The sequence below is a fragment of the Leucoraja erinacea genome, chromosome 4, assembly GCF_028641065.1.
Source record: "Leucoraja erinacea ecotype New England chromosome 4, Leri_hhj_1, whole genome shotgun sequence".
Classification (NCBI taxonomy): domain Eukaryota; kingdom Metazoa; phylum Chordata; class Chondrichthyes; order Rajiformes; family Rajidae; genus Leucoraja; species Leucoraja erinaceus.
The window spans coordinates 17,899,695-17,907,166 of record NC_073380.1 but is presented as its reverse complement, the minus strand read 5'-3'; the positions used below and the strand labels follow the sequence as shown (position 1 = coordinate 17,907,166).

Sequence of the window (7,472 nt, the reverse complement as noted above, 5' to 3'; positions counted from 1 at the left end):
GGGGGGGGCAGCACCTTGAGGCAACAGGGGGAGTGGTTGAGGGGGGGGGGCGCGGTACTGGAGGGGGGCAGTGGGTGCAGGGGGGCATGGTTGAGGGGAGCGGTGGTTTGATAGGGGCGGGTGGGTGACGGTGGTTGAGGGGGGGGGGGGGGGGGGGGTGGGGTGGGGGGGGGGGGGGGGGGGCAGGAAAAAAGGGGGAGGGGGGGGATCGGGTGGTTGTGGAGGGAGGGGGGGAGGGGGGGTGGTTGAGGGGGGGGCAGCGCGGTGGTTGGGGGGGGCGGTGGTTGGTGGTGGTGAGGGGAGGCGGGGGGGGGTGATGAATGAGGGGGTGGGACTAGGATGCAGACTGCCAAGCGGAATATAAGGTGCGTTCCTTGGGTTACGGGGTGCTCACTCTGGGTTGGCGGTCGAGGAGGGGGCGGTGGACAGGGGGGGGGCGGTGGTAGGGGGGGGGGTGAGAGGGGGGGGCGGTGGTTGAGGGGGGGCGGAGCCAACGGGAGGTCAGGTTGGTTATGGGGGTTGAGGGGGGGCGGGGTTCGGTTGAAACGGCGGTGGTTGAGCCTACACTTGAGGGGGGGTTGAGTGGGGGGCGGGTGGTTGAGGGGGGGGGAGCGGTGGTTGAGGGGGGGATGGTTGAGGGGGGGGGGCAGGGGTGCGGTGGTCTGGCACCTGGAACGGGGCGGCGGTGGTTGAGGGGGGGCGGTGGTGTTGAGGGGGGGGGGGTGGTGGTTGAGGGGGGGGCGGTGGTTGAGGGGGGGCGTGGTTGTGGTTGAGGGGGGGCGCGGTGGTTGAGGGGGGGGGGCGGTGGTTGAGGGGGGGGCGGTGGTTGAGGGGGGGCGGTGGGGGGCGGTGGTTGAGGGGGGGGGCGGTGGTTGAGGGGGGGGCGGTGGTTTGTTGGAGGGGGGGGCGGTGGTTGAGGGGGGGCGCGGTGGTTGAGGGGGGGCGGGGGAGGGGTGGTTGAGGGGGGGCGCGGTGGTTGAGGGGGGGGGCGGTGGTTGAGGGGGGGGCAGATATAAGGTGGGGGGGGGGGCGCGGTGGTTGAGGGGGCGGTGGTTGAGGGGGGGGGGCGCGTGGTTGAGGGGGGGGGCGGTGGGTGGCTGCTGCGCGTCGGGCAGACCGTGGAGGAGGGAAGGGGCGGGGCAACGCGACGCCTCTCGGGCGGCGCCGTCGTTGCGTCTGTGGTGACGTCCATCCCCGTTCGTGGCGTCACGACCGTCGTCACTTCCGCCGACGTCACGCTGCAGCCGCTCCCCACTTTGCTGGCTGTGGCGGCGCCGTTCCCTTTGTCGCCGTGAACGGAGCGGCCGAGCCGAGCCCGACCGACCGGGCAGGCGGGGGGGGTCGAGGACCGAGGAGCCGGGCGCTCGGTGAGTGAGGAGGACACCCCCGTCCGCCCGCCCGCTGATACAGTCTCCCGGGACACGCGTGTCGGGTGTGTGCGGGGCCCGAACCGCCCAACACTGTCCCGCTCCCTCCCCCGCCCACAGCCCGCTGGCCCTCGGCCCCCGTCACCCCAGCCCAGACAGGACTCTGGACCGCATCCCCTCTTGCCCTCCCCGGACCCCCAACCCATCCCCACTCTTGCACCCGTCCCCACTCTTGCACCCACCACCGTCCCTCAAGCTCGGGGTCTGGTCCACTTCTCAACCCCCCCCCCCCAAAAAACATCTTTCAAACCCCATTCTCTCTCCCTCCCCCAATCTCTGGGTCTTGTATTCTCCTCCCACCCACAAGGAGTACAAGACAGCTGAATGGTGCATGATTCTATTACAAAAAAACAAGTCGTGCAAAAATATTCTTAAAGTACAGTAACAGAATTACCAAATGTGACAGAGTTAAGAGTATATGTGGCAGCACCTTTGGCAACAGGGAGTGATAAGGGTGGACAAAAGTACTGGAGAAACTCAGTGGGTGCAGCAGCATCTATGGAGCGAAGGAAATAGGCAATGTTTCGGGCAGAAACCCTTCTTCAGACTGATGGTGGAGGGGGGCGGGGAGAAGACAGGAAAAAAGGAGGAGAAGGATCCCGTGTGTTGAGGAAGAGCTAGGAAGGGGAGGTGACAGCAAGGGGCAACGGAATTGGGAGAATTCAATGTTTATGCGACTAGGATGCAGACTGCCCAAGCGGAATATAAGGTGCTGTTCCTCCAATTTACGATGGTGCTCACTCTGGCCATCGAGGAGGCCCAGGACAGAGAGGTCGGATATGGAATGAGAGGGGGAGTTGAAGTGCTGAGCCAACGGGAGGTCAGGTTGGTTAATGTGGACCGAGCGGAGTTGTTCGGCGAAACGATCGCCAAGCCTACACTTGGTCTCACCAATGTAGATCAGCTGACATCTAGAGCAGTGGATGCAATAGATGAGGTTGGGGGAGGTGCAGGTGAACCTCTGTCGCACCTGGAACGACTGCTTGGGGTCCGTAAATGGAGTCGAGGGGGGGATGTAAAGTGACAAGTGTAGCATCTCTTGCGGTTGCAAGGGAAAATGCCCGGGGAAGGGGTGGTGCGGGAGGGAAGGGAAGAATTGACAAGGGAGTTATGGAGGGAGCGGTCTTTGCGGAAAGCAAACTGGTGATTTGTTCACGGTCAGATAGCAGTGGGGAAGAAGCTGAATTAAGTAATGGGTGTCCTTGCTTTTAAGCTGCTGCGTTTTCCCACAGAGATAAAAGAGAGAAAAAGGAATAACCTGTGTGATTGGAACTTTGACAATTCTTCTAGCCTTCATGATGCACCAGACCGTGAAGATGGAATGAAGTGATGAGGCTGTGATGTGATGCTTTCTGTAGTGCATATGTAGAATTTTGACAGAATCCTTGTGGATATGCCAAATCTTCTCAGATGCCTTGGGAAGTAAATATCTCCTGTGGTTTCTTGGTCATCACGTCAGTGTGAAGGAACTAGGTTATGTTACTGGTGGTGTGTGTGCGCTTGGAACTTGAAGCTCTCGACATCTCTACTTTAGCTCCTTTGGGACAGGGTTGTGTTTATCCCCTTGCTTCCTCAGGTCATCAATCAACTGTTTTGTTACTGCTGATGTTAAGGGGTTGATTATTGTCCTGAAGCTATGACATTACTTTTCGCTCTTTCCTTCTTGCTTTCAGCCATGTGTACAATAACAATTTTATCATTCTTCAAAGGTAGACAAATTATCATTCTTCTATAGTATCTATTCTTCGATGAACATTTTTTTACTTCATTGTGTGTAAAATGGCAATGTGGCCATTTTAACCCACGTGAGAAGGCTGTGGGTTAAATTCACAGCGAATGAAGCTGCATCCACAAATCTGTTGGACAATTCCTGGAATTTGGTTTCGAAGATGGTGCCATCTATTGACATAATGACTACTATTCGCAATTGGACGTTACAGATTCTACTGAACTTTGTTGTGATTCGTTAGTTGTGGAAATGTTCATCTTAATTGCTTCTACTACTTATTTCATTCCCCTTACATGTTTTTCCTCTACCTGCTAAATTTTTGTAAGGTGTCCTTGAGACTTGAAAGGCGCCCATAAATAAAATTTATTATTATTATTATTATTACTCAACATGAATATGTCATTAGATTAGCATATTCTGTTTGTATCCCTCTTGCTGCACTTGTTATGTTCTTCCAGGTTTGGGTGTCTGGTTTGATGGTAATAGACGTCTTTTCTTGGGGTATGATGTTGAAGATCATGTAAAACAATTCTGTTGATTGCCTGCAGATGTACACTTTTAAGCTGGTGTATCTGTTGATCCAAAGATCTAGTCCCTACATTGAAACGAAGAGTATCCTCAGAGCAAAGATGGGGCTTGATCTCAAGAGGCCTGTGGTGTTTTCACTACCAATATGTATGGGCAGATAAATCTGCAGCAGGGATATTGGGGTGAGAATAACATAAAATGCCCTTCGGTATGTATTGTACACTGGGATTGAAACTGTAGAATAGTTGGTTTTCATTTTGTCAGACAACCTGTCCCCATGAATAATGCTGGAGTAATTGGAATGTGTAGGAAGGAACTGCAAATGCAGATAAACTGAAGATAGATACAAAAAGCTGGGGTAACTCAGCGGGTCAGACAGAATCTCTGGAGAAAAGGAATAGGTAAAGTTTTGGGTAGAGACCCTGCTTCAGACTGAAAGAAACTCAGCGGGTGCAGCAGCATCTATGGAGCGAAGGAAATAGGTGACATTTCGGGCCGAAACCCTTCTTCAGGCCCTAAACGTCACCTATTTCCTTCGCTCCATAAATGCTGCTGCACCCGCTGAGTTTCTCCAACATTTTTGTGTACCTTCGATTTTCCAGCGTCTGCAGTTCCTTCTTGAACATTCAGACTGAAAGATCTCGACCCAAAACGTCACCCATTCCTTTTCTGCCGAGATACTGTCTGGCCCGCTGAGTTAATCCAGCTTTTTGTGTCTAGATTTGTCTGATAGGAATGTTTGATTAGGAAAAGCCTGATGGTGATGGTTAGAGTTGATGAGAATGCATTCTACGATATAGCATAATATATCTGGCTGACCCACCTATTTTAATTGTACATGCAGTCAGGTGTTCTGACTGCCTAACTAAAATCCTATAGTGATGTTTGAGTCACTACACTAAAATCAAGTTGTCTTCTGCTCAAATATTGTGCTGTGTAGTTTGAAATATGGCAATCTGCAGAAAGCCGGGGGAAATGGAGGATGTGTTTACTTGGCTATGTAATTGGTTTAGGATGTCGCAATATCCCAAAGTTGCTTTGCACCCAAACTGGTTTTGCTTATGCGGATTGGCAGCACTAACTTGATTTTTATCAGCACCGTGAATGCAAAGTTCTTGTTATATGCTACGTTAGTTGTAAAAGCTCTGTTATACAGTAATCTGGACCTCGCTTTCGCTCATTCAGCCTCCTGTTATCTTTATCTACCTTGCTTACTGAAAATCCATCTAATACTGCCTTAAAATATTCAGAATCAAGATACTTTGCTGTATCTTATCAGATAAGACATGCCTGCAGATTTCCCATGGTTCAGGACTTTGTGTAAGGGTGAACAAAAATGTTCAAATATAAATTATTACAGTTAGTATGCCAGTAATGCATAACTTATTGAGCACAAGACTTAGATGAATGATACGTACTTTTACTCCAGAGATCTGATAAAATGTTCAGATTCTTTTCCTGGATTAGCTTTTTGCACGTCAAATTAATCCTGGAAAAAAAATATATTTTGCAGCATGGTTATCCAGTAATTGCAACATGGAAATCAGAATAATGGGATGCAGAACTAAGTTATCACATAATTTATGTCGGTAGACGTTGCTTGATGTGATGATTATTTTCAGTGTTTTCTGGTATTTTAAACAATTATGCCATTTTGCAGCCTATTATAGACAGATAGTTTGATATTTCTTGACTACAACATAGATTTGGTTTTCCTTGGTCCAGTGATTGCGCAATATACCTTTTGGTGATTTCATCGTCCAGGATAAAAGGATGTGGGAAATGGAGTGAATAAATCTATGCATCTTTACTTTTTAAGGAATAAAAACATAGGGTTAGTGCAAAACATTGGTGCTGAGGTAAAAGATCAGCATAATGTCATTGAGGGATCCTCAGGTAGTTCAATGGCTTCCTCCCCTACTGATGTTCTTGTATATATGTCATTGTGCAAAGTAAAGAGCGCTGATAAGATTAGTTTCTTAGCACAATTCTTTTCTACCTGAAGGAACACAATTTAAAATGCCTTGTTTACGAACAAAATCCATTGTAGATCGTGTCTAATGCAAGAGCTTAACCTGTAAGGACTGGTGTGGAAATTTGACCACGTTAATCTATTGAAAACTTCAGACCGATTTTAAATCAAATTTTCCCTATTGTCTGCCCTATTCTAAAGGCATTTGCTTGAGTATGTGTTTTTGGCATTGTGATCTTGTGGAACATGGCAAAGTGACTTGATTCATAAGGTTAGATAGCAAATGGAGTTAGGCTGTTCAACCGTTTATTCTCGTGGCAATGGGGACACCATAAGAAATCAGAAAGGCATCAGTCTTAAGAAAGGTCTCGACCTGAAGCGTCACCCATTCCTTCTCTCCAGGGATGCTGCCTGTCTCGCTAAGTTACTCCAGCATTGGTGTAAACCAGCATCTGCAGCTCCTTCCTACACAGAAAAACGTACTTTATTGACTCTTCAACCAGCTAAATTATCAGGAATTTGTTGCTGGCAAGGCCAGTATTATTGCTCATCTGCAATTGCGATGGTGATATTGAACCACTTTGAATTGCTGAAGTAATTGGAATGAAAGTATTCCCACAATGTTATTGGGTAGGGTGTTCTAAGATTTAGTAGATAGATAGATAGATAGAATTCATTACCACACAACCAGGGTCGGTGGAATTTTGGGTTGTCAGCAGCGGTACAATAATAAAGAACACACAACCACAATAAGAATGTAACACAAACATCCACCACAGCATTCATCACTGTGGTGGAAGGCACAAAAAAAAATTTGGCCAGTCCGCCACCATTTCCCCCCCCCCGTGGACAGGACCAGAGTCCAGAGTCAGTCCATGATCGGCTCTTCCTCACCTGAGACCGCGGCTTTAAGTTGGTGTAGGCCGCAGGCCAGCGGTCGAGATTTAAAGTCTCCGCCGCAGCCAGAAGCACCGTAGATTGCAGGGCCGGCGGTCGAAGCTCCCCTCCAGGGGTGATGGTAAGTCCATGCCGGACCCGCGGTAGAAGTTGGCCGCGGGCCGGCAGTGATGGCTTCGTCTTCCCCCGGGTCCCCCACGAGGGATCCCGGGCTGTAGACTCCACACCAGCTGGAGCTCTGCAGCCCGCGGCTTCAGGCTGCCACCTCAGGCTGCCGGCTGCCCCGGGCCAGCGAAACGGAGCACTCCCCTCCAGCGAGCCCCAGCGAGGGCTCACCCGCTCCACAACGACAGTGTCCACGCTGCGCCCGCCGCTGAAGCCCCGGGCGTGTCTCCGGGAAAGGCCGTGCCGATCCTTGTTGTTAGGCCACGGGGGAGGCGACCTGGAAAAAGTCGCCTCTCCGTGGAGGAGGCGACCGAAGCGGTTTCCCCCTTACCCCCCCACACAAAACACACGAAGGAACACTAAGCGCATACTTCAAAACATACTAAAAAATTTTAAAAAGTTGAAAAAACTGAAGTGCTGCTGACATGGCTGCTGCCAGAGCAGCGCCCCCCTCGACAACCTCGAAATATATTTGTGTTAGAATAGTATGTGACTTGAAGGGTAAAGTGCATTTACCATTATTATCTTTCTAGGTTGTAGAGGTCATATGTTTGGGAGCTGTTTTCAGAATAGCCTAGATGAGCATCCCCAATACGTTTTGTATTTGACATGCACTGCATGGATGGTGCACAAGTGATGGATGTAAGGAAATTGGCAGATGACACTTCAGGTTGCCACCCTTCTTCAGATGAGATGAATAAGGCTTGCGCTAATAATTAGACACAAACATTTGTTCTGAATACATTTACAAATT

The 7,472-nt window shown here is 50.3% G+C and overlaps 1 protein-coding gene across 2 annotated transcripts in view; it reads left to right on the top strand.

Moving 5' to 3' along the window:
* Window positions 1-1,216: 1,216 nt before the first annotated feature.
* Window positions 1,217-7,472, top strand: part of ralaa (v-ral simian leukemia viral oncogene homolog Aa (ras related)) — a 33,212-nt gene continuing 26,956 nt past the window's right edge. The window contains exon 1 of one of the 2 annotated variants that reach the window (XM_055633829.1): window positions 1,217-1,367. The gene's annotated coding sequence lies outside the window, so the exon portion shown is untranslated. The remainder of the gene's footprint in view (window positions 1,368-7,472) is intronic. The other variant, XM_055633828.1, reaches the window with a different exon arrangement.